The 27,423-nt window shown below is 37.0% G+C and overlaps 1 long non-coding RNA gene across 1 annotated transcript in view; it reads left to right on the top strand.

Annotated features, from left to right (window-relative positions):
- Window positions 1-27,423, top strand: part of LOC138924795 (uncharacterized) — a 52,948-nt gene that overhangs the window by 9,044 nt on the left and 16,481 nt on the right. The window contains exon 2 of the long non-coding RNA XR_011440052.1: window positions 1,690-1,731. This is a non-coding gene — a long non-coding RNA (uncharacterized lncRNA). The remainder of the gene's footprint in view (window positions 1-1,689; window positions 1,732-27,423) is intronic.

Here is a 27,423-nt window from a genome sequence, read left to right as displayed (position 1 = left end):
CAATAAGTATTCGTTGAAGGCCTACTAAGTTCCAGTACTGTGTTCTCTAATGGTAAACTAAACAGTGTGATCTCTGTTCTTGTGAAGCTTATCATCTAGTAAGAGAAATAGACATTAAGAGAGTGAGTGTATAAATAAATTATTGCAAACTATGAAAAGTCTATGAAGGACAAGAACAGAATATTACAAGAGAGGAAGTTATATGAGGAAGGTTCTTTAGATCAGGTGGTCAGGGAAGACTGCTCTGAAGAAGTGGCAAGTCAGTAGACAGTAGGCTCTAAGTGTTGGTAGATAAATGAATGAAATCAAGTTTTAAGTGTTTTTCTGGAGGAAGCATATTCCTTTGCACTAGCATGCAAGAGATGAGCAGGTTCCAGAGGCTGAATGTTCACAGGTGCTGCAGCTTCTGAAAGGTGGAGACTGCTTTCTGTCAGGGCCATGGCCTTCTTTCATTGAGTTGGTAAACACATGGCTGTGGGCAAAAGAGAAGAGAGGGAGGATGTCTTCTGCCTCCCGTCCCTGAGGTCTGAGTCAATAAAGAGCACAATAGGACTGGAGGGGATTCTCTCAGGAAGCCTTCTTCAACAGACAGCTTTACCAAGGACGGAGGCCGCTTGCTGGTCTACAGTGGATTTCCTTCCTTTATTACTGTCTTCAGTTCTTCCTTTCTACTCCATGTCTCAGCCAATGAACTTCCTTCTGGGCTGGACTCTCTACATGAAATACTTTTTCCTTTCTCTCCTCACTTAGGTAACTCTTATTCTTTCTCCAGGTTTCTGCTTAAATATCCCTTTTTCCAGAAAGTAGTGCAGATCTCTATTTACTTTACTTCCATCCTTTCATCCATATATCCAGTCATTGACCCAATTCCGTTTTAAAACTAGAACATGCACATGGTAAAAACAAACAATCAACGGCAACAAAACAGGCTTACTCTTTAGATGTAGCTCCTTTTAGCCATTTCTGATTTTAATCTAGTAGATACCATTATAAACTCTAATTGCACCTCTGTTCCTTGCTTTATAAAATTTGACCAGTACCTATTGGCTTTGTGCTGTAAAAGGTAAAGAATTTGGTGCACTTATATTCATTCCCCCTTCTCTTTCCCTCTCTACTTTCAAGTTTTGGTTAGGTATATTTTTAACCTATTTTACTGTTTACCTTTATAAATTTGTGATATTTTATAGTTGTATTTAATAATTCCTTGCTCTAAAAAATGAGGAAATAAGCACATCTCTATTTCCTCTGCATGTATCTCTCCTGTCCCTTCTTCCTTTTAGCTTATTTTAACTATTCCATTACTTATATATTAAGGCTTCTATTATTTTCTTTCTATTCTATAGAAAACATACTTGTTTTCCAATCATTTCCTATAATTTCTTCTAAAAATGGAAAACCAATAAGCTACATTTGCAATATTGAGTATGTAAATATACATGGGAGAAGCAACTAGTGTGATTAGACTCACATTGACAGAAATGTTTGTGTGATTAAATCTGGCCCTTTAGAACGAGAATGTTCCAGGCATTCTCTTTTCTTTCACTCCAAAAAATGGCTCAAAATTAATTGTTTCCAATTGTCATTTTTTTTTTTGACAGAAGAAATACATGCCCTCATTTTACAATTAAGAACTTCTGGATTTGAATCACACAATTTGTACAATAAAAACTCCTTTCTGTGATTTCCTAGGCACATTGCAGAGCTGAGAGCCTGAAACCACTCAACTCCCAGGTCAGTGCCATTGTTTCTTGAATTTCTTTTTCATTTTACTGTAGTATACCCTCAAGTAATTTTTTTCCAGGAAGGCTGCATGGGACATAAACTTTCTAAGTGCCTGAACAACAAAGTGGCACTATTGTGTAGCAAGGAAGAGTGTGTGCTCTGCAGCCAGACTCCCTGGTTCAAAGCACACTCTGGGGGCCGACCCCGTGGCCGAATGTTTAAGTTCTCGCGCTTCACTTCACCTGCCCAGGTTTCCCCGGTTGGGATCCTGGGCGCGGATGTGGCACTGCTCATCAGGCTGTGCTGAGATGGTATCCTACGTAGCACAACCTGAGGTGCTCACAACTAGAATGTACAACTACGTACCTGGGGGCTTTGGGGAGAAAAAGAAGAAGAAGAAAAAAAAAGATTGACGACAGATGTTAGCTCAGGTGCCAATCTTAAAAAAAAAAAAAAAAGAAAAGCCCAGCTCTGCCTCCTATGAGTGACACGATCTTTGGCAGGTTTCTCATCCTTTCTATGTCTCTATTTTCTCATTTGTAAAACCAGGGATGATAACAGTACCAAAGTAATTGGATTGTTCTGAGGATTAAATAAATAAGTTAATAATTGCAAAGAACTTGGAGCTGTATCTGGTTCATAGTGAGAGGTCACTAAATATTAGCCATTACTATAAGCCTGAAAATGTCATTATTTTCCCTCACCCTTGACTAATAGTTAATCTGAGTATAGAATGCTAGATTCAAAGTCATTTTCGCTTAAAGTTTCACAGGAACTTGTGTTGCTATTGAGATAGTTAATTTTATTTCCTTTAGAAATAAAGTAGATGGCCTACTTTTTTATTTTTATCGTTTAACTATTCTGGGCTATTTTTTCTTTGTACTCGAAATTCTAAAATTTCACCAACGTGTGTCTAAGTGTAGGGTTTTTCTTTCATACTCATTAGTACAGTGAGCTCCTTTTCTTCGAGGATTCTAGTTTTTTTTCCAGTGACGTTTTCTTCTATTATTATTATTTTCCTTCCCTGCATTATCTCTGCTCTCTTCTTTAGTAATAGCTACCATTTCTGCAACTTTATTTTCAAGATCACTAATTTGGTCTTTAAAGTGGCTCATTCTATTAATTCTATTACCTAGCTTTTCTATTTTGTTTCTTCTAACAGTCATATTTTAAGATCTCTTTCTTATTTTCTTATTGATCTTTTTATAGCAGCCTATTCTTATTCCATTCTTGAAAGATCCTCTTAAATCTCCTTGGGAATACTATTTTTAATTTATGAAAGTTCTTTTCTGTTCCTTGCATCGTTTCTTTCTTCTTGATCAATTGTTGTTTGTTGTTTATTGATCTTTTTCTTTCGTGCTTTAAGTTTTCTTCAAATGTTTGGTTGCCTGTTTATGTTCAAGGATAGAGGACCATCTTGATTAGCATAGGTGGGCAGCCTGGCTTTGTGTAGGTCTGATTACAGTTGGATAGGTCTGATTACCCAGAAGCCCTCTCCCCTGATAGGGCGGGCTGACCTCGGGTAAGTGGGTAGTTCTCGTGGATCAGGCATCCTTTACAGTCAGTCCCCAGACAAGGGTTGGGCGGGCAATGGCTAACGTGAGGAGGTCTTTTCTCTTGTGTAGGGCTGATTCTGAGCTCAGCCAATCGCAGTGTTCTAGGAGCCTCTAGACCCAGCACACATACTTGTATGTTCTCCTCTCTATTTTTCTTCTTCCTCTTTTTTTAGGAAGATTGGCCCTGAGCTAACATCCCTGCCCATCTTCCTCTACTTTTATATGTGGGACGCCTGCCACGGCATGGCTTGACCAGCAGCGCGTATGTCTGCACCCGGGATCCAAACCGGCGAACCCCTGGCCACTGAAGTGGAACATGTGAAATTAACCGCTGAGCCACTGGGCCGGCCCTTTCTCCTCTCTAGTTTTATTTCGGAGGCCCAGAGTTACTTCAGGCTCTTTTCTACTTTCTTCTCTAGCCTAACAGCCACACCCAGTGGACATGAAATGCTGAAATCAGCTGCTCTCTGTTTATATGAGAGAGGCTGCTCCTCAGCATTTCTGCCCTTCAGCCCAAATGGCTTGATCATGGTACCTGCAGACGGTGAACTTGGGTCTCTCTGGGAAGCTGCTCAGAAGAATGCCTCTTATCTCCTCTGCAGCTTTGTTCTATGCATATTTGGAGTCACGATTTCCTTTGTTCTGGTTTATCTAACCATTTGAGGCCATCTGTTTTCTAACTTCTAGAAAAACATTTTTTCTCACCTCCTGAAGTCATGTTTTATTCCATGGATTTATGCTGTTTTATATTATTCCTGGAATTTAATGAGGTCATGAGAGAGAAATGAAAAATGCATGCTCGTTTAGTCACTGTCTTAGTCTGTTTCGGCTGCTGTAACAGAATACCATAGACTGGGTGATGACTTAATGACAGAAATTTATTTCTCAAGTTCTGGAGGCTAGGAGGTCCAAGATCAATTCACTGGCAGATTTGATGTCTAGTGAGGTCCTGCTTTCTGGTTCATCGATGGTGGTCTTCTTGCTGTGTCCTCACATGGTGGAAGGGACAAGGGAGTTCTCTGGGGTCTCTTTTATAAAGGCATTAATCTGGGGGCTGCCCTGTGGCCCAGTGATTTAGTTCACGTGCTCTGCTTCGGTGGCCCAGGATTTCACCGGTTTGGATCCTCGGCACGGACATGGTACGGCTCGTCAAGCCATCCTGAGGCAGCGTCCCACATGCCACAACTAGAAGGACCCACAACTATGTACCGGGGGCTTTGTGGAGAAAAAGGAAGAATAAAATCTTTAAAGGCATTAATCCCATTCATGAGGGCTCTGCCTTCATGACTAGTGTCCTCCCAGAGGCCTCATCTCCTAATACCATCACCTTAGGGGTTAGGATTTCATCATATGAATTTAGGGGGACACAAATGTTCAGTCCATTGCAGTCATCTTAAACCAGAACTTTTCCACTAATTTTTTAAAGTTACATTTAAAAATTTTTTTCATCTTTTGAATAGGTAATACATTCACATCATTTGAAATCACAAGGCATAAAAGGGGGCTACTCTACTTTTAGGAAAACCTCTGGCTTAAGACCGAGGCAGTTCCTTCAACCAAAAATGAGAAATTTATTTACTTTCTCCTTACGAACAGCAACAGAAAAAGCAATCTTGCATTTCATGAAAAGTTAGTTGTGATCCTAAACTTTTGATTTTTTGGATGGGGTTGATCATAATTAGGAGAATTCCTAAGCAGGATTAATAAAAAGTGTTTCTTTCGCCCCTGCCCCCATCTGCCCAATACCTCCCTGTTTCTCCAAAAGTTGACTGCTATTGTGAGTTTCTCGTGTAGGTTTCCAGAGATTTTTTTATATCAAGCAAATGTGAATATATATCTTCCTTTATTTAAGACAAATATAACGTATTATACACATTGTTCTATATTTTGCTTTTTTCTCTTAATGTACCTTATATTTTTAAATAAAAAACTTCACTGTTTTTTAATGACCATGTAGGATTCAATTTTATGAATATGCTATAATTTATTTAATCAGTTACTTAAAACATTACTTCAGTGAATCACAGTGTACATGTGGTATTTTGCATGAGTGAAAGTATATTATAGGATAAATTTAAAGAAGCACATCTGTTGGTGCAAAGGGTACAGGAATTTCATATTTTGCTAGATATTGCCAAATGGACCTCGATAGGCATTGTACCAATTAACACTCCCACTAGCAATTTTTGAAAATGTCTTTTTTTCTCCACAAATCTCCAATACAGTGTATTATCAAGCTTTGAGGTATTTGTTACTATGATGTGGAAAACAGCATCAATATAGTTTTTATTTGCATTTTTCTTGTTATAAGCAAGGTTAAAAAAGACAGAAAGAGATATAAATTTGTCTACACAGTATATTTCTCCCCATATTTATTTAGTAACCTAATCTGTTGCAGCTAAAAGGAAGAACATGGGATCAATCTGGAGAAATTTATCCATGTCTTTTTTAGAAACTGTATCACAGATTATGTGAGTTATTGTTCATATATGCTAACTACCATGACTATTTAATTTAATTAATTTATTTTTTATTGCAGTAACAGTGGTTTATAACATTATATAAATTTCAGGTATACATCATTACATATTTCAATTTCTGTGTAGATTACAACATGTTCACCATACAAAGACTAATTACAATCCATCACCACACGTATGTGTCTAATCCCCCTTTTCGCCCTCCTTGCTCCCTTTTTCCCCTCTGGTAACCACCAATCCAATCTGTTTCTGTGTGTGTGTTTGTCGTTGTTTTTATCTTCTACTTATGAGTGAGATCATATGGAATTTGACTTTCTCCCTCTGACTTATTTCACTTAGCGTAATGCTCTCAGGGTCCATCCATGTTGTCACAAATGGGTGAATTTCATTGTTTCTTATGGCTGAGTAGTATCTCATTGTGTATATACACCACATCTTCTTTATCCATTCATCCCTTGATGGGCATCTAGGTTGCTTCCAAGACTTAGCTATTGTGAATAATGCTGTGGTGAACATAGGGGTGTATGTATCTTTATACATTCATCTTCTCATGTTCTTTGGATAAATACCCAGCAGTGGACTAGCTAGATCATATGGTAGAGCTATTTTTAATTTTTTGAGGAATCTCCATACTGTTTTCCATAGTGGCTGCACCAGTTTGCATTCCCAACAGCAGTGTGCAAGGGTTCCCTTCTGTTCACATCTTCTCCAACACTTATTGTTTCCTCTCTTGTTAATTATAGCCATTCTGATGGAAGTGAGTTGATATCTCTTGTAGTTTTTGATTTGCATTTCCCTGATATTAGTGATGTTGAATATTTTTTCATGTGTCTGTAGGAATCTGTAGATTGCTTTAGAAGTTTGGACATTTTAAGTGTGTTAATTCTTCCAATCCAAGAGCACAGAATATCTTTCCATTTCTTTGTGTCTTATTCAATTTCTTTCAACAATGTTTTATAGTTTTCAGTGTACAAATCTTTCACCTCTTTGGCTCACTTTATTCCTAGGTATTTTATTAGTTTAGTTGCAATTGTAAATGGGATTGTATTCTTAATTTCTCTTTCTGCTACTTCATTGTTAGTGTATAGAAATGCAACTGATTTTTGTATGTTGATTTTGTATCCTGCAACTTTACCATATTCATTTATTATTTCTAAAAGTTTTTTGCTGGATTCTTGAGGGTTTTCTATATATAAAATCATGTCATCTGTGAATAGTGACAGTTGCACATCTTTCTTTCCAATTTGGATCCCTTTTATTTCTTTTTCTTGCCTGATTGCTCTGACTAGGACTTCCAATACTATGTTAAATAAGAGTGGTGATAGTGGGCATCCTTGTCTGGTTCCTGTTCTTAGAGGGATAGCTTTCAGTTTTTCTCCATTGAAAATGACATTAGCTGTGGGTTTGTCATCATGGCCTTTATAATGTTGAGGTACTTTCCTTCTATACTCATTGTATTCTGAGTTTTTATCATAAATAGGTGCCGTATTTTATCAAATGCTTTCTCTGCATCTATTGAGATGATCATGTGATTTTTATTCTTCATTTTGTTAATGTGGTGTATCGTGTTGATTGATTTGTGGATATTGAACCATCCCTGCATCCCTGGAATAAATCCTACTTGATCATGGTATATGATCTTTTTAATGTATGGTTGTATTTGATTTGCTAGTATTTTCTTGAGGATTTTTGCATCGATGTTCATCAGCAATATTGGCCTGTAATTTTCTTTTTTTGTGTTGTCCTTGTCTGGTTTTGATACCAGGGTAATGTTGGCTTCATAGAATGAGTTAGGAAGCTTCCCCTCATGTTCAATTTTTTGGAAGAGTTTCAGAAGGATAGGTATTAAGTCTTCTTTGAATGTTTGGTAGAATTCACCAGAGAAGGTGTCCGGTCCTGGATTTTTTTTGGAGGGGAGGTTTTTGGTTACTAAGGTTTTTGATTACTGTTTCAATCTCCTTACTGGTGATTGGTCTATTCAAATTCTCTTCTTTTTCTTCTTGATTCAGTTTCAGGAGGTTGTATGAGTCTAAGAATTTATCCATTTCTTCTGGGTTATCCAATTTGTTGGTGTATAGCTTTTTGTAGTATTCTCTTATAATCTTTTGTATTTCTGAGGTGTCTGTTGTTATTTCTCCTCTTTCATTTCTGATTTTATTTATTTGAACCTTCTCTCTATATTTCTTGGTGAGCCTAGCTAAAGCTTTGTCAATTTTGTTTATCTTTCAAAGAACCAGTTCTTGGTTTCATTAATTTCTTTCTATTGTTTTTTTAGTCTCTGTTTCATTTATTTCTGCTCTGATTTTCATTATTTCCTTCCTTCAGCTGATTTGGGGCTTTGTTCTTCTTTTTACAGTTCCTTTAGGTGCACTGTCAGATTGTTTATTTGGGATTTTTCTTGTTTGTTGAGGTAGGCCTGTATAGCTATAAACTTCCCTCTTAGAACCACTTTTGCTGCATCCCATAGATTTTGGCATGTCATATTTTCATTTTCATTTTTCTCCAGGTATTTTTTGATTCCTCCTTCGACTTCTTCATTGACCCAATCGTTGTTCAATAGCATTTTGTTTAATCTCCACATTTTTGTAGCTTTTCTGGTTTTCTTTCTGTAGTTGATTTCTAGTTTCAGATCCTTGTGGTCAGAAGATGCTTGGTATTATTTCAATCTTCTTAAATTTATTGAGACATGTTTTTTTGCCTAATGTGTGATCAGTCCTGCAGAATGTTCCATGTGCATTGAAAAAAATGTGTGTTCTGTGGATGGAATGTTCTATATATATCTACTAAGTCAATCTGGTCTAATCTGTTGTTTAAGGCCAATGTTTCCTTATTGATCTTCTGTTTGGATCATCTATCCGTTCTTGAAAGTGGAGTGTTAAAGTTCCCTATTACTATTATGTTACTGTCTGTTTCTCCTTTTAATAATTAATAATCCTTTTAATAGTTAATAATTATGTTATACATTTAGGTGCTCCTGTGTTGGGTGCATAAATATTTACAAGTGTTCTATCCTCTTGTTGGATTGTTCCCTTTATCATTGTGTAGTGTCCTTCTTTGTCTCTTGTTACAGTTTTTGTTTTAAAGTCTATTTTGTCTGTTTTGTCTATTTTGTCTATTTTGATATAAGTATTGCTACTGCAGCTTTCTTTTCTTTGCCATTTGCATGGAGTATCTTTTTCCATTCCTTCACTTTCAGTTTGTAAGTGTCTTTAGGTCTGAAGTGTGTCTGTGATATGCAGCATACATATGGGTCTTGTTTTTTTATCCAATTAGCCACCCTCTGCCTTTTCATTGGAGCATTTAATCTATTGACATTTAAAGTAGCTTTTGATAAACATGTACTTATTGCCATTTTGTTACTTTTTTTTCTGGGTGTTTAGAAGTTCTTCTCTCTTCCTTTCTCCTTCTCTTGCTCTCTTCCCTTGTGGTTTGACGACTTTCTTTAGTATTATGTTTGCTTTCCTTTCTCTTAATTTTTTGTGTATTCATTATAGGTTTCTGGTTTGTGATTACTATGAGGTTCACTTATTGTAATCTATGTATATAGCAATCTATCTTGAGTTGATGGTCTCTTTAGTTTGACCTCTTTCTAAAAGCTCTACTCTTTTACTCCCCGCCTCCCACATTTTATGTTTTTGGTATCATATCTAACCTCTTATTTTGTGTGTGTATATCTGTTACCCTCTTATCATTGAAATAGGTAATTTTAGTACTTTTGTCTTTTGACCTTCATATTATCTTCATAGGTGGTTGATCTTCTACCTTTACTGTATTTTTGCTTTTACCAGTGATTTTATTGCCTTTTTTTATGTGTGTGTGTGTATTTTCTTATTCATATTTGTGGTCTTCCCTTTCCCACTGAAATAAGCATTTAACATTTAAATTAGCATTTCCCACTTAAATTAGCATTTCTTGTGAAACTGGTTTCTTGGTGATAAACTCTCATTTTTGCTTGTCTGGGAAACTCTTTATCTATTCTTCCATTCTGAATGATAACCTTGCCTGGTAGAGTATTCTTTGCTGTAGTTTTTTTTCCTTTCAGCACTTTAAATATATTGTGCCACTCCCTTCTATCCTGTAAGCTTTCTGCTGAGAAGTCAGCTGATTGCCTTATGGGGTTTCCTTTTTACGTCATTTGTTGCCTTTCTCTTGTGCCTTTTAGGATTCTCTTTCTATCTTTATAATTTCAGACATTTTAATTATAATGTATCTTGATGTGGGCCTCTTTGGGTTTATCTTGTTTGGTGCTCTCTATGCTTCCTGTACTTGTATGCCTGTTTTCTTCCTTAGGTTAGGAAAGTTTTCAGCTATTATTTCTTCAAATAGATTCTCTGCCCCTTTGTTTCTCTCTTCTCTTTCTGGGAGACCTATAATACAAATGTTAGCATGCTTGATATTGTCCTAGAGTTCCCTTAGACTGTTTTCATTCCTTGTAATTCTTTTTTCTTTCACCTGTTCAGGTTGGGTGATTTCCTTTAGTCTTTCCTCTAGCTTGCTGACCCATTCTTCTGTATCATCTACTCTGCTATTGAGTCCCTCTAGTGAATTTTTCATTTCCAGTACTGTATTCTTCATTCGTGATTGGTTCTTTTTTATATTTTCCAATTTTTGTTGATGTTCTCACTGTGTTCATCCAGTCTTCTCCAAAGATCAGTGAGCATTCTTATGACTTTTTGCTTGAACTCTTTGCAGGTAGATTGTTTATTTCTGTTTCATTTAGTTCTTTTTCTGGGGTTTAGTCCTGTTCCCTTGCTTGGAACATATTCCTTTGCCTCCTCATTTTGCCTCTTTCTCTGTGCTTATATCTATTTATTAGGTGGGTCAGCTACATCTGATCTTAGAGAAGTGGCCTTATGTAGGAGACATCTTTTGAGGCCCAGCAGTGTGCTACCCTCTTGTCACTATTTCCAAATGTCCCAGGAGTGACTCCTGTGTGGGCTACACGTGTCCTTCTGTTGTGGCAGGGTTGCTCTTGCTGCAGGTGCCCAAGGAGTCTAAGCTGTCCACCTGACTGATTGGTTGTAGTGCTCAGCTGTGTGTGGCTGCTATGGACACTTCAGTCAGTTTAGAGGTTTGGAGGTTTGGAGAGCCCCAGCACAGTTGGCTACAAGGTCTAATAGTGCATTCCTGTTGCAGTTTTTCTGTTAAGGAAGTAGCCCCCCAACATGGCTGGTTGAGGCTCAGAGGCTTACAATTGCTGTAGGCCTTGGCCTGCAAGGCTGTTGTCAGCTCTCTCAGGATTGCAGCTGAGTGGGGCTGGCCCCAGGCATGGGAGTACCCAAGTGTTTCAGGTTTTGGAAGGTGAAGCTGATTCCCTATGTGGCTGTTTGAGAAGCACAGGTTTTCTGCCGTTGATAACCCCCCTGGACCACAGGTCCACACATACTGTCAACACAGTCCTGGTCCATGCACACTTCCCAACCCCCTGGAGCAGATCCAGTTGCCCCTCTGCAGAGGTCCCCACACACTCCACCAATGCCCCACACTCTCCACTTGCTTCTCATGCACACCCTGCCCCACAGTGGTGGACCCACTTGTCTGCCTGCAGGGGATCTAGGCACCTGGTCTATGTAGGTGGAAAAGTTGCCTGAGGGCTTGCCGATGGGTGGGGCTAATACCTGGGGCAGGCAACCTGCCTTGGCTGAGCTGGATTAAATTGGGCACTCTAGTGGGTGGGGCAGATCCTGGGCTAATGGGCCAGGGGAAGAACTCCAGTAGTGTCTGCTGGTGTCTGTGTCAGCATGCCTGTACTAGGTCATAATAATGACTGCCGCCAATGTCTCAGTCCCTGGAGAGGTCTCACCTCTCACTGAGATGCACCCAGAGCCTGTTAGGTGAGTCTCTTTTCACCAAAGGACTGTGTACTTTTCTTTCTGGTAATTTTAGGTTGCTTCTCAAAATGGGTGAATTTGTGTATGGACCCTTTAAGAACTGGCTTTTTTTGCTTATGTCTGCTACCTTTTCTTGGGGTGTTCCCTGTTGTAGTTAATAGCCAGCAAAGTCAGATAGTATGGGACTCGTCTCAGTTGTGCTGAGTCTGAAGAGTGCTTATAGTGGCAACACTCCCCTGCTCAGGTCCCCCACCCACTCCTCCAGGGAAGGCTTCATACCTTAGGGTTGCTCCTGGCCTGCTGGCCATGAAGCTCTGTGGCTCGTGAAGGTTTTCTCTCCAGACAGGAATTTCTGCCTCTTCTGCCTCAGTCAGGACTGTCCCTTGTTGTTGGGGTTCTTTTTATCCAGTTTTCAGTTCTCAGGGGTAATTTTCCCAAAAATATTGTAGCTTGATTGTGTTCATGGTAGGAGGTGAGTTCAAAGTCCACCTACACTGCCATCTTGACACCCTCTCTACCATGGCTATTTTAGATTGCATGAAAATTATTGTTTCTACCTCATTATTTGCACTTCATAGTCTGTCTGTACTCATGATTAGAACAGGGGACATTAGGAGATGAAGAATAGCATGAAACAAAGGCCTGAAAACTATGGGTTACATTTTATTTCCTGAAAACTTCTAAAACTTTAAAACAATCCTTCTCATGTACTTTGAGGGAGAGATTTCATCTGTCATCTTCTATCGTTGGGAAGCTAATGATTTTCAAACTGCACTGTAGCCCAGCAAACTCTTCCTTCTACTGCCTGGTTTGGGCAAGAACCCTTAGCTGCAGACAAAAACGCTGGTCACCATAGTAAGGTAACATATGAAAGGAAATTAGAACAGGTCACCCAGGATTTTATGAAATTTAAATTATGTTATAAATTTTTCACTATATGAAAAAAATGTTCTCAGATATAAATATGGAAAGACCTAAATTTGACTTAACTGTCCAGTGATTGTGGCAGATTTTGGGGCAAAGTCATCCGAGGTATGAATTTGATAAGCAAAGTCACAGAAGTATAGATTTCATTCATTCTCTGAGTGTCTCATTTTTCTGCGTTTACAAACTAAGGTTAAGTTCCCTAAACTCTGTAGCTCCCATGCCAAGATTTACCTTGAGTCTTAATATACACATCTAGATATTATAATTGTTAAAATAAAAATACCTTAAGAGGATTTCCTACTTTCTGAATGATAAGTAACTCTCAGTGAAGAGTTTTGGTCCTTTACCATTTGTTTGCTTTTATGAAAGTTATGAATATGGTTTCGTTATTTGATGTTAGACTATGACCTTTCTGCTTTTAGAAGAGAGAAACTGTCTTCCTCTAAAATGATTAACCCATAAGCTTCTAGACCTTCCACCCAAAATGCATACCAACTTCCTTGTTAAATTCTAAGTCTGGGCCTTTCAGACCAAAATCGTGCTTGCAGTGCTGGTTGACTTAAGACTTGGCCATCTCACTACAGGCTCTTTAACAGTGAGAAGAAAATGTTAGGATTACAGATGATTATTTATGACTTATTGACCTTTTATTTACATCCCATTCCATTGCTGTTAATAAGCTATATGCTAAGATGCATTAAGTATTAAGCTAAGGGCTCAATAAAGACTCTAGTGTGTTTGTGCTTATGTACAACATGCAAGTTGATAGAAATTCGCCAAACTCTGTTTGAGGCCAAATTCATATAGAACCTCTGAAAGGGGATAGAACCCAATGGCATATATTTTGTGTCCTAATCTCGCTGCAGGTTTCATCTTGTTTTTCTGACACTTATTTTTCTTTCTCCTGGTTTCTTCACTTAATTATATTCCTATTGTATTTGAAGCCCATCTTCAATAAGCTTGCCAGGAGATGATGTATAAATATGTTTTAGCAGTCCTTTGTTCTAAAATAGCTCAGTTTTTGTTTTGGAATGGTTCTGAGAGGGTTAACATTTGATGTTAATAGATACCTATCCTCTCATTCTATAATATTATCCTGTGGAATTATAGTGATGCCATGCTCTGTCCAAAGCACTGTTCTCTGTGAGTGAATCTTATAAAATGGTGTGATCAGCATTTTGTAGCCCATAAACTGTAAGTAATGCAAGCTTGAAAATCAATTGTGTACAATTTTCTGTAAGACTGATTTTATCTAGAAGAATTGCATTCCTTTTTTAGGTATTTAATATATAATTTCTTACTTGGGGCATTTATAGAATAGGACTTATAAATAGAGCTGATTTTATTTTTAGACTGGTATCCTGTTGACACATCTAAGGAGTAATAATTCTCCTTTCACTAAAGTTGGCCTACATTATAAAAAGAACTGTGGCACTTTTTCTTAGCACAATTTTAGTACTCATCTAGTTATATTGCCAACATGTTTTTTTTAATTCAAACTCTTTTTTTGGGATGAAAGTATATGGTAAGCTTATTTATTTACCTATGAATAATTATTTACTGATGGCCTACTATGTCATTTGATGCTAAGTTCTGGGAATTCAAGGATAAATTACATTTCCTGGTCTGGAGGAATTTACAGGCTACGGTCAAATATGCGAACAACTAATTACAATGTAATATGATAATTTCTCTATGGATATACAGATAACCTTCAATGGGAGCAGAATAAGAGCCCTTCAGCCTGTCTGGGGGTAGCATTTTAGCTGAGGCTTAAAGTATGAGAAGAATTTTCCAAATGCAAATGCTGCAAAGGGAATAGCATGTACAAAGGAAGGAAGTATGAGAAAAAAATTCTGAATTTTTATTCTGAAACAAAAGAAGGAAAGTAGCTTTATTACAGATAAAAACTGTATTGAATGGTGTAGCTTAGATGTACAGTCATACTAGGCTTCTCAGTACTTCTTCCTGAATTACCTTTACCTCCTAAACTGTAGCAACCCTTCTTCAAAGGGAGGAGGCCTGCCCCTAAAAAATTATCCTACAGATGAACAGCAAATGGGGCATGCCTGCACATTGCCTGTCTGTGAAAGGCTAAGCCAGGATATTCCCTGAAATTCACCAGGAAAATCACGAAGCCTTCCACGAGAACATATGAGTTGGGGGTGATAGGCAATTTGAAAGAAAACAAGTGTGTTACTGTGGCAGAAGTCTCCTAACCAGGAGATCAAGGGAAAGGATGTAGTTGTGTTGTGCGTTGAAGTTTTGGATTGGGTGTGGTTTCCATTTTCATTATAATGAGAGCATTCAGTGTGATGTATGAAGCAGTCAAGGGAGGCTAGATTGGAGGCAGAAATTTCTTAGGAGGCTATGGTAGTACTCTTGAGAGAGATGATCTGGACCAGAACAGGAGTTGTAGAGATGCTTAAGAGGTAAAATCGGTAGGACTTGGAGTTTAATTGGATAAGGAAAGCAAGAAAGAAGAAAAATCTAGAGTGACTCCAAGATTTATGGCTTGGGAAATTGTCACTCATTAACCAAGGTAATATAAAATGAAAGCAAAAGAGCACATTCAGTTTGGAATACACTGAGTTGAATATGCTTGGAGGAAATCCAAGTATAGATATTTATTGGAAATTGGATAAGTGAATCTGGAAGTAAGGAAAGGAATGTGAATTAGTGATAGAGGTTTAGGGTAATAAACTTTGGTGATAGTTAAAGCCAAAGTCATGATTAAGTGAGTTGGGAGAGTTTATAGAATAGGAAAAGAAGGCAGTCCATGGGCCAGAATGAGTTGGGATGGATATGGGATACAATCTAGAGTCTACCTGTACCGTCCATCCTACATCGTGATGTTTTCTCTCCCTATTAGAATATAGTTGGGTAATTTAAACTTGAACTCAATCTCAGGTTAACAAAGACATTCCTATTATTTCATATAAATCAATGTATTATCAGAGTGTAAGTTAGAGGCAAAATTTGAACTGTAGGCATTAAGACATGACTAATCCTGACAAAACTTCTTAGCTGTAATAAACTGAATGGACTAAGGCCCAAAATAAATATTTATTTAGACATTGAATGGGAAGTATTGATAGCATTGACCAAGTCATTGTTGTAAGCTTAGTGTATTGTCTAAGACCACAATTCTAAAATTGCCCCCAAAGTTGCTTCTTTGGAGCAAAAAACCTTAAATAGTACCATGGTGGTCCTCCATGGCTCAACCCTGGCTGATGAAATCTTATTCCCTAATATTTAATTCTTCTTATTAGGGAGAATTTAAATTAAATTAAATTTTTCTCCTTAGAGACTAATAATGAAAAAAGGCTGAGAAACACTATTCTCGAGATGTTAAGAAAATAATTTGTAGAAGAAATTAATTTTAGTTATCTTTATGGTGTCTGAGATGGACTGGAGTGTCTTGGGTTTTTTGCTTGGGTTCATTCAGTGAAGAAGATGGAACATAATCACTTGACCTAATTGTGAAGTTTTTGCCACTGTTTAGTGTAGGGTTTAAAGAAAATGTGGGCATCTAACTATACAAGCCTTCAACTGAAGATTTACTTTGGGCATTGGCTGATTTTTTTTTCCATCTGATGCTAAAAAGATCTGATTATTTTGGGTTTTAGCCAACATATTAAATAACTAAATATGTAGAAATCATTTTATCATTGGCAATTGAATATTAAATCCAGACCCTATACCAACTCCTTGGGCTTAGGGATTGAATCTTTTATGTGATGGTATATATACTAATCAAGATATTTTAATTATGAAAATAGAAATGGCCTCTGCATATCTTAAGTACGGAAAAAATCCGGGGAAAGTTTAGGGAGCCAGACTCCAGCAGGTTCCAAGCAAGATGAGGCACAGCCAAGATCCCACCACAGGCTGCCTCTGTTTAGGATACTGTGCTGGCACAGTTGCCACTGGACACTGCCACTGCTGCTGCTGGCAGTACTGCCCTGCACGTGTGCCATCAAGAGACTGCGTTCCAAGCCCCTGCAGCTGCTGCAATGCATCTCTGACCCTGTGCCCGTGCCTTTGGTTACTCCATTAAGTTTCAAAGTCCAACCAGGAGTCTGCTTGAGTCTGCTCTACCTGCCAAGAGTCAGGAAAAATGTACCCTTCTTTGGCTGCCATTGTGAGGTGTGGTCCCTGCTCCCCACCTATCTTGGGGTTTCCCCCAAACAGAATGGGATTTATATGCTGAGAAGCCAAAATGCCAAAGGTCCCTTTATAATATCAATAACTAAGATTTGAATAATGCTTTGTAGTTTGCAGAGTGCCTTGGAATATTTTTCATTTGATTCTTAGTAAAACTCAGAAAATATTTCAATTTTTGAGATGAGAAAACAAAAGCTCTAAGAGGTTAATTGAAACAGAAATTTTTGAGTGGCTGTCATATGCTAAACATAGTCCTAGATGCTTTCACACACAGTATCTTTTTTAAAAACATACTTTTAATATTTTATTTAGCCATATATCTCCAAATATTAGTATTTGAACATGTAATCAATATTAAAAATTATCAGTGAGATAGTTTGCACTCTTTTTCTCATACTAAGCTTTCAAAATCCACTGTATATTTTCTACTTACAGCATCTCTCAATTAGGACACTAAATTTTCATTGGATATACTTGATCTGTATTTATATTTCATAAAATATACAGTTGAAAGCAAAGATTTACATATCTAAGTTCAAAACTAACATGAATTTTTTTACTTTGGCTCTATGATATTTATTTATTAAAAGTTTTTTTTTTACATACGAAAAGCTGTATATAGCATATGCAACTTGATCAGTTTGGAGATAAGTATACATCCGTAAAAAAATCACTGCAATCAATGCCATATGCCTATCACCTCCAAAAGTTTCCTCCCACTTTCTTACTTTTTATTATTGTTGTTTTTATTATTATTATTATTTTGTGATAAGAACACAACATAAAATCTAACCTATTGACAAATTTTCAAGTATACAATACAGATTGTTAACTATGCTGCACGGTAGATCTACATGACTTATTCATCTTGCCTAAGTGAAACTTCACACCCTTTGACTAATACCTCCCTGTTTCACCCTCTTCCCAGCCCCTGGCAACCACAATTCCACTCTGTGCTTCTAGGAGTTTGACTGCTTTAGATTCATCTTATAAGTAGTATCGTGTAGTACTTATTCTTCTGTATTTGGCTTATTTCACTTACCGTAATGTCCTCCAGTTTCATTCATGTTGCAAATGGCAGGATATCCTTCTTTTTAAAGGCCAAATAATGTTCCATTTTATGTATGTGCCACACTTTCCTTAACCGTTCAGCCATCCGTCAACACTTAGGTTGTTTCCATGTCTTGGCTATCGTGAATAATGCTGCAGTGAACATGGGAGTGCAGGCATCTCTTCAAGATCCCGATTTCCATTCCTTTGGATGTATACCCAGAATGGGATGGCTGGATCATACAGTGGTTCTATTTTTAGTTTTCTGAGGAACTTGTCCTCTATAGCAGCTGCACCAATTTACATCCCTACCAGTAGTGCACATTTTCTCCACATTCTTGCCAACATTTGTTTTTTTGATAAAAGCCATTCTAACAGATGTGAGGTGAAAGCTCATTGTGGTTTAGATTTGCATTTCCCTGGTGATTAGTGATGTTGAGGATCTTTTCATGTACCTATTGGCCATTTGTATGTCTTCTTTGGAAAAATGTCTATTCAGTTCCTTTGCTCATTTTTAAATTGGATGTGTGGTTTATTTTGCTATTGAGTTGTAGGAGTTCCTTATGTATTTTGGATATGAACCATTTATCAGATAAATGGTTAGCAAATATTTTCTCCCATTCTGTAGGTTGCCTTTTCATTTTGTTGATTGTTTCCTTTCTTGTGCAGAAGCTTTTTAGTTTGATGTAATCCCACTCATATTCTTTCTTTTGTTGCCTGTGTTTTTTTTTTTTTTTTTTTTTTTTTAAAGATTTTATTATTTCCTTTTTCTCCCCAAAGCCCCCCGGTACATAGTTGTATATTCTTCGTTGTGGGTCCTTCTAGTTGTGGCATGTGGGACGCTGCCTCAGCGTGGTCTGATGAGCAGTGCCATGTCGGCGCCCAGGATTCGAACCAATGAAACGCTGGGCCGCCTGCAGCGGAGCGCGCGAACTTAACCACTCGGCCACGGGGCCAGCCCCCTGTTGCCTGTGTTTTTGATGTTATAGCCAAGAAATCATTGCCAAGGCCAATGTCAAGAAGATTTTCCTCTAGGAATTTTAGTTTTATGTTTAAGTATTTAATCCATTTTGAGTTGATCTCTGGGTAGGGTATGAGATGAGGGTCCAATTTCATCCTTTTGCATGAAGCTATCTGGTTTCCCAGCACTATTTATTGCAGAGAATATACTTTCCCACTGTGTATTCTCAACACCTTTGTCAAACTCAGTTGACCATATACGTGTGGGTTTATTCCTGGCTCTCTATTCTGTTCCATTGGGCTATATATCCGTGTTTATGCCAGTACCTTACTGTTTTGATTAGTGTAGCTTTGTAATCTATTTTGAAATCAGGAAGTGTGATGCTTCCAGCTTTGTTCTTTCTCAAGATTGCTTTGGTTATTCAAGTTCTTTTGTGGGTCTATACAAATTTTAGGACTGTTTGTCCTATTTCTGTGAAAAACGCCATTTGGATTTTGATAGGGATTGTACTGAATCTGTAGATCGCTTTGGGTAGTATGGACATTTTAACAATATTAATTCTTCCAATCCGTGAACATGGGATGCCTTTCCACTTATTTGTGAATGCTTTGATTTCTTTTATAAATGTTTCGTAGTTTTCTGTGTATAAATCTTTCACATCCTTGGTTAAGTTTATTTCCAAGTATTTATGTTATTGTTTTTGATGCTTTTGTAAATGGAATTGTTAATTTCCCTTTTGGATAATTTGTTAGTGTATAGACAGGCAACTATTTTATGTTGATTTTTGTATCTTGCAACTTCGCTGAATTTATTAGTTCTAACAATTTTTTTGTAGAATCTTTAGGATTTGCAAGATATGAGATCATGTCATCTGCAAGCAGAGGTAATTTTACTACTTTCTTTTCGATTTGGTTGCCTTTTATTTCTTTTTCTTACCTAACTGGTCTGGCTAGGACTTGCAGAACCATATTGAGTAGAAGTGGCAAGAATAGGTATTCTTGCCTTGTTCTAAGTCTTAAAGGAAAATCTTTAAGTTTTTCATCACTGAGTATGATGTTAGCTTTGGGCTTTTCATATATGACCTTTATTGTGTTGAGATTAAGTTCCTAATACCTAATTTGTTGAGGATTTTTATCATGAAAAAGTACTGAACTCTGTCATATGCTTTTTTTTCATCTATCGAGATGCTCATGTGATTTTTATCCTTTATTCTGTTAATGTGGTTTATCATATTGGTTGATTTGCATATGTTGAACCATTCTTGCATATCAGGGATAAATCACACTTGGTCATGGTGTGTGATCCTTTTAATGTGCTATTGAATTTGGTTTGCTAATATTTTGTTGAGGAGTTTTGTATCCATGTTCATCAGGGATATTGGCGTATAGTTTTCTTTTCTTATGATGTCTTTGTCTTGCTTTGATATCAGAATAATGCTGGCCTTGTAAAACGAGTTTGGATGTATGCTCTCCTCTTCTATTTTTTGGAAAAGTTTGAGGAGGATTGGTATTAATTCTTCTTTAAGTGTTTGGTAGAATTTGCCTGTGAAGTCATCTGATCCTGGCTTTTCTCCATTGGGAGATTTTTTTAAATTACTGATTCAATCTCTTTATTTCTTCTTCATCTGTCAGGCTTCCTATTTCCTCTTGATGTGGTCTTGGTAGGTTGTCTATTTCTTCTAGGTTGTTCAATTTGATGGCAGATAATTGTTCATAATAGTCCTTTATGGGGACCAGCTCTGTTGCTGAGTGGTTAAGTTCACACTCTCTGCTTCAGTGGCCCACGGTTTACTGGTTTGGATCCTGGGCACAGACTGAGCACTGCTCATCAAGCCATGCTGAGGCAGCGTCCCACATAGCAGAACCAGAAGGATCTACAATTAGAATATACAACTATGTACTGGGAGCCTTGGGGAGAAGAAAAAAAAGGAGGAAGATTGGCAACAGATGTTAGCTCAGGGCCAATCTTTAAAAAAAATGTAAAAAAAAATGCACACACACTCACTCAAGAGGAGATAGTGGTGATAATATGCTAAGAAGAAATGACTTAAACAAATAGTCTCATGATTTTTAAAAAAATTTATGTGGCATTGGTTGTCTCCTTTTTCATTTCTGATTTTGTTTATTTGATTCTTCTCTCTTTTTTCTTAGTCTAGCCAAGGGATTGTTGATTTTGTTTATCTTTTCAAAGAACCAACTCAGTTTTATGGATTTATTCTACTCCTTTTTATTCTCTATTTCATTTATTTCTGCTCTAATCTTTGTTTTCTTCCTTCTGCTAACTTTGAGCTCAGTTTGTTCTTTTCTAGTTCTTTGAGATGTAATGTTAGGGTGTTTATAGGAGATCTTTTTTATTTTTTAATTATTTAGTGATAAATAATGCATTTATCACTATAAATTTCCCTCAGTCCTGCTTTTGATACATCCCATAAATTTTGGTATGTTGTGTTTTTGTTTTCATTTGTCACGTGATATTTTCTAATTTGTGTTTTGATTTCTTCTTTGATCAAATGGTTGTCCAAGAGTGTGTTATTTAATTTCCATGTATTTGTGATTTTTTTCATTTTATATTGTTATTGTTGTCGTTCCAGTGTGGTTGGAAAAGAGACTTGGAATAATTTCAATCTTCTTAAATTTGTTAAGACTTTTTTTGTGACCTCGCATGTGATCTCTCCTGGAGAATGTTCCATGTGCACTTGAGAAGAATGTGTGCTTGGCTGCTGTTGGGTGGAGTGTTCTGCATATGTCTTTTAGATTCATTTGGTCTATGGCATAGTTTAAGTCTTCTGTTTCCGTATTGATTTTCTGTCTGGATAATTCGTCCGTTATTGTAAGTGGAGAATTGAAGTCTCCTATTATTATAGTGTTGCTGTTTATCTCTTCCTTCAAATCTGCCAATGTTTGCTTTATAAATTTTGGTGTTCTGATGTTGGATGCATATATGTTTGTAATTGTTATGTACTCCTGTTGAAATGACCCTTTTATCATTTTGTGATGACCTTGTCTCTTGTGACAGTTTTTTACTTAAGTCTATTTTGTCTGATATGAGTATAGTCACCTCTGCTCTCTTTTTGTTATCATTTGCATGGAATATCATTTTCTATCCTTTTACTTTCAGTCTATGTATGTCCTTAAATCTAAAGTGGGTCTCTTGTAGACAGTGTATAGTTGGATCTTTTTTTTGTTTGTTTTTGAGAAAGATTAGCCCTGAGCTAACATCTGCTGCCAGTCCTCCTCTTTTTGCTGAGGAAGACTGGCCCTGAGCTAACATCTGTGCCCATCTTCCTCTACTTTATATGTGGGATGCCTACCACAGCATGGCTTGACAAGTGGTGCATAGGTCCACACCCAGAATCTGAACTGCAAACCCTGGGCCACTGAAGGGGAACATGTGAACTTAACCGCTGCACCATTGGGCTGGCCCCTAGTTGGATCTTATTTTTATTCTACTACTCTACGTCTTTTGATTAGTGAATTTAATCCATTTACATTTAAAGTAATTATTGATAGCTAAGGACTTACTATTGCCATTTTATTGATTGTTTACTCTCTGTTTTGTAGTATTTTTTCTTCTCTTCCTCTCTGGTTTGATGATTTCTCCATAGTGATGTACTTTGAGTCTTTTCTCTTCACCTTTTTTGTATCTGCTGTAGGTTTTTTCTTTGTGGCTACTATGCAGTTTGCACAAAACTTATTGTGATAACAGTCTGTTTTGAACTGATAACAACTTCACTTTAACTTTAATCTTAGTTCTTCAGCTCCAGAATTTTTGTTTGATTCTTTTTTATGATTTCTATCTCTTTGTTGAGCTACTTATTTTGTTCATGTATTGTTTTCCTGATTTCATTTAGTTGTCTATCTGTGTTCCTCTGTAGCTCACTGAACTTCTTTAAGATGATTATCTTGAATTACTTGTCAGGCAGTTTGTAGATCTCCATTTCTTTAGGGCTGGCTACTGGTGCTTTATTTTGTTCCTTTGGTGATGTCATATTTCCCTGATTCTTTGTGATCCTTGTAGCCTTGCTTTGGTGTCTGTGCAATTGAAGTGGTCACCACTGGCTTTCAGATTTGTGATTTGGTTGGTTTCCTGAGAGCAGATCCTGGAGTGCACTGCTGTCCTTTTCATTGCTCTCTCTGGTGGTTTCTGTGCCTCTGGAATAAAGAAGCAGCTCACAGGGGAAGTAAGAGACCTAAGCCCTATAGAATTGTGTTTGGTTACAAAACCAAATTTTAGGGGCACAAAAGATGAAGGCTAAGTGCTGGTGGTTAAATCACGGCTCTAAAGGAAGATGGGAAATGCACCTTTAATCATTCATTTGTTAAGCATTTATTGATTTATTGGTGTGTCAGATTTAAAATAAGTAAGATTAAGAACCTCTCTTTCCACTCTAGTTGAGATAGACTCGTAAACTGGTAAGTGACACTGTGGTGTGGGAAGCATAACAGGATACGGTAACTAAAGGGGAGATGACATTTGAGCAAGATTTCGAAAATAGCAGGCTTCACTTAGATCTCTGAGATCAAGTTGCCCTTTCAGAGATGTTCTGGCAATTACACTGAGGCAACACAATAGGGCCTTAACCGTTTGGCACAATCAAAGCCTGGGGCTGAGTGTGGCTGGGAAGGTGGAGCTTGGAGAAGATTCCAGGAGGAAGTCTGGATTAAAGTGATGTCCTAGTGGGAAAATAGCTATTTTTATATACAAGAAAATCTTGTAAATTTTATTTTCTGAACATCAATATATACTAGGATTTAAAATCTGCAAATATAGGGCAATTACACATACACACACACACACATTCACACCAGAAATAGAAAAATATATACAATTAACACTTTTTCACAGATTTACTATTTCAACCCTGGAACTTCCTTTTCACAGCATTACTAAAATATGCAAATACTAATTGGCTTAAATTATTATAAGAAAGAGTGCTAATAAAAATACAGCCTATATTTGAATCTCGATTTGTACATATTAGAAAAGTTATAACTGAAAAGATTGTGAAGCTTTGTCCTATGACTTAGAACATATCCCAAAATAAAGTATGACTAATTTAAGAAGTCTCCTAAAAAGCAGTTTTGATATATTCCAGAAATGTTTTTTAGAACTCAAAAAGAATATAAGATATTCTATCATAGACTCATAACTAAATTTGTAGTTTTAAGTGTTTAGTTGGTAAATTAAATACTCTAATAATATATGAGTGCTGAAAAATAGTGATTCTTAACTAGAATTGAGCATCAGAAATACATGGACGCTTACAAAATATACTTTCCCAGGTCCTTCCCAGACCCATAGAATCAGATCGCCAGGAGCAGGTATGGGTGTGTGTATGCAGATTTTCAGATATACACCCCTGTGGGAAGTACTACTGCCGATAGATGTTATTGACTTTAAGCTCCACGAAGGTAGGAGCTCTGTCTGACTTATTCATTTTGTCCCTAGCACCTGAGACATAATAGGTACTCAATTTGCAGAGTGGGTGGATGCATGGATGAATGGATTGACTCTCTCTGCTTCAGATTCATTCAATGTTTTTTCATCTGTTAAATCTAGACCCAACATCAACAATAAATTCTTATCCTGGCACTGGGGAAGGAGTGTCTGGTCTCAGGGGTTGGAGCTTGGCTAGTCTCTGCTGAAGGGTCTCATTCTGTGGGGGCTTTGGATTGGCCCTTCTGCCTGTGGGGCTCTTGTGTGAGGTACTAGGGAGCTACAGCTGCTCCTGCATCCCTCCTTTTCTGGGATTCTCCCTTGATCTCTCTGTGTTTTTACCCCGTGCCCTGCCCCAGCATGTTTTCTGGTGCGTCAGGAACTACATGTCTCAACTCTATCTCCTCAGACTCCTCCCCACAACTGCAGAAAGAAAGTTCTTCCTCTTCCTATGCAGCAGGAAGCCACCCTTTCATCATATCCTGCATCTTCCTACTCTGTGGCTTGTGAAAAAAACCTCTGCTCTAGTCCTCTAGGCTTGGTCTACAGAGAGTTAGAATATCAGCTTTGGGAGATTTTCTAAATCTCCCAAACAAACAAACAAAACAAAGTAAAGGAGGAGACAAACCCCCAATTCTCTCTCAAGTGTCTGGCTCTTAAAATTGAAAACCAGAGTTTTCATTATTAATTCCTCTCCTTTGAATTATTTTAAAGTGCATTTTGGAAATCAAAGCTGGAAAATGATTTCTTTGTTTTAGATCATTGGTGCTCAAAGTGTGGTCCACTTTGAGTAGCAGCATCCCAGCCTACCCTGGGAGCTTGTTAAAAACACAGAATCTCAGCTCCCATCCCATACCTGCTGAATCTGAATCTGCACTTGAGCAGGATCCCCTGGTGATTTGTATGCACATAAAAATTTGAAAAGCAACCATTCTTGCCGATTTCTGCTCTATTTCTGAACCGTTTCAGCCTCAATGGGGGAACAGTGATACATTTACTAGGAATTAAAAATGCACCACAAAATTATATGTTTCTCATCCCCAAAGCCAGCATCTTATTTGATGAGGAAACACCTGCCAAAGTCAGTAATAAGACAAGGATGGCCAATATCACCATTACTGTTTCAAATCATTTTAAAATTATCGTCTAGTGCCACTAGAGAGAGGCATACGAATTAGAAAAAAAGCAGTAAAATCATCTCTATTTACAGGTTATATTATTATATATCTGAGAAAAGCTAAAAAAAAAAAATCATTGAAAAAATTACCGAAACACAAGGAATTCAGTAAAGTAGCAGGTTATGAAATCAATATAGAAAGGAATAGCTTTCATATTTAAAAATAATAACTGGTTGGAAGTTATAAAGACCCTTTTTATAATTGAAACAAACAGAGCAACAAAAGTACCTAGGCATAAATCTAATAAGAAATGACCAAAACATATGAAGCAACTGTCAAATATACCTGAATGACACAAAAGTAGACAGAAACAAAGCTTAAGCCATCCCATGAGTTTGGCTGGGAAAATGCAATATTGTAATGATATTTATTCTGATAATATCACATATTATTAGGGTTTTTTTTGAAACTGAACAAATTGATTATATATTTCGCATGGAAAAGCAATTAAACATAAATAGCCTGGAAAACCTTAAAAAAGAAAAACAATAAACGGGGGTTAGATCTTAAACCAGATGTTAAGACATATTAAAAACTCTCTATAATTAGAAGAAAATTATATTGGCAAGTGAATAAACAGACAAACTAATGGAACCAAATGGAAAATCCAGAAATAAACCTAATTGCACACATGGAAATTTAGACCATGATAAAGGCAGCATGTGAAATCAGTGGAGAAATAGACTTTAAAAAAGCAATGTTGGAACAACTGGACAGCCACATGAAAAAGACAAAACTGAATTTGTCAGCACACCATATACCAGAATCAATTCTAAATGGGTAAGAGATCTGAATGTAAAAAGTGAAACTGTACAAATACTAGAAGAAAACATGGGTGAATCCTTCATAACTTGTGAGTGAAAATTTCCCAAGGTAATGGGAAAGTTTGATAACTTTGGTTACATTTTTTAAAGTTCTGCATGGCAAAAAGCCACTAAATGCAAAGTGAAAATACAAGAGCCATCTAGGGAAATATTTGCAATTTCTCTCTCAGGAAAGGGGTTAATATCCTTCATATCTAAAGAACTTCTACAAATTGAGAAGACAACAACATAAAACTGGACAAGAAATATGTACATACAGTTCGCAGGAAAAGAACTGCAAATAGCACTTACAGATATGAAAAGATACTTAACCTTGCTCATAATAAGAGAGATGAAAATTAAAACTACATTAAGACACCATCTCTCACCTATCAAGTTGGCAAAGATCCAAGAGTTTAAGAATTAGATTTTGTTGTCAGGTCTGTGGAGAAATAAGCAACCTGTACTTCACTGATGGGAGTACAGCGCTGGTGGAATGAATTTGTCCATATCTAGCAGTATTACATAAGCATTTATGCTTTGACCTGGCAATCCCAGTTCAAGGAATCTTTCCTGAACATTCGCCTGGAAAAGTATGAAATGGCATATGTACAAGGCAATTCACAGCAGCACTATTTGTAACTGCAAAATAGAAAAGAACCCAAATGTCTTAAATAAGAGACTAGTGGAATAAGCTATGGTACATCCACACAATGAAAGACCATAAAAGTGGTTAAAAGGGTTAAAGATGATCTCTATATCTTTCTAGGGATATCATTAATTGACAAAAGTCAGGGGTAGAACAGTGCTTATAATATGCTACCTTTTATGTAAGGAAGAGGTGGGAATATGAAAAAATATTTGTATTAATAAAACAATGGAAAGGTTTTTAAAAACTACTTAAATGGTTTTCTGGTGACAGGTGAGAAGGGTGGTCACAGGGTGGTGGGGATAAACGGGGATGCTAGACTTCTCTAAATGTAGTTTGATAGTTTGACCTTGAAGCCATGTAAATGTTTCTACTCAATCCTAAAACAAAATTAGAAGAAAATGAAAAAAACAACAAATAAGACAATCCATAAAAATTGGAAACAAAATGAAGCAAAATAAATTTATTTCGAATTTGTAGATTTGTGTCTTAGTAACATAGAGGAAGATGACTTCATGTGGCTTTAAAACATATGTAATTTGAAAATGCATTCCTAGTGAAATATAAGGACAAAAAGAACGGTAAGGACATCTTAAACTGCACTTAGTAATCATATTGTTAGTATTAATATTGATATTGTTATTTTGAAACCATAATATGTAT

The sequence above is a fragment of the Equus caballus genome, chromosome 6 (assembly GCF_041296265.1).
Source record: "Equus caballus isolate H_3958 breed thoroughbred chromosome 6, TB-T2T, whole genome shotgun sequence".
In the NCBI taxonomy this organism is placed as follows: Eukaryota; Metazoa; Chordata; class Mammalia; order Perissodactyla; family Equidae; genus Equus; species Equus caballus.
The sequence above is the reverse complement of the archived record's forward strand: the minus strand, read 5'-3'. Positions and strand labels throughout refer to the sequence as shown.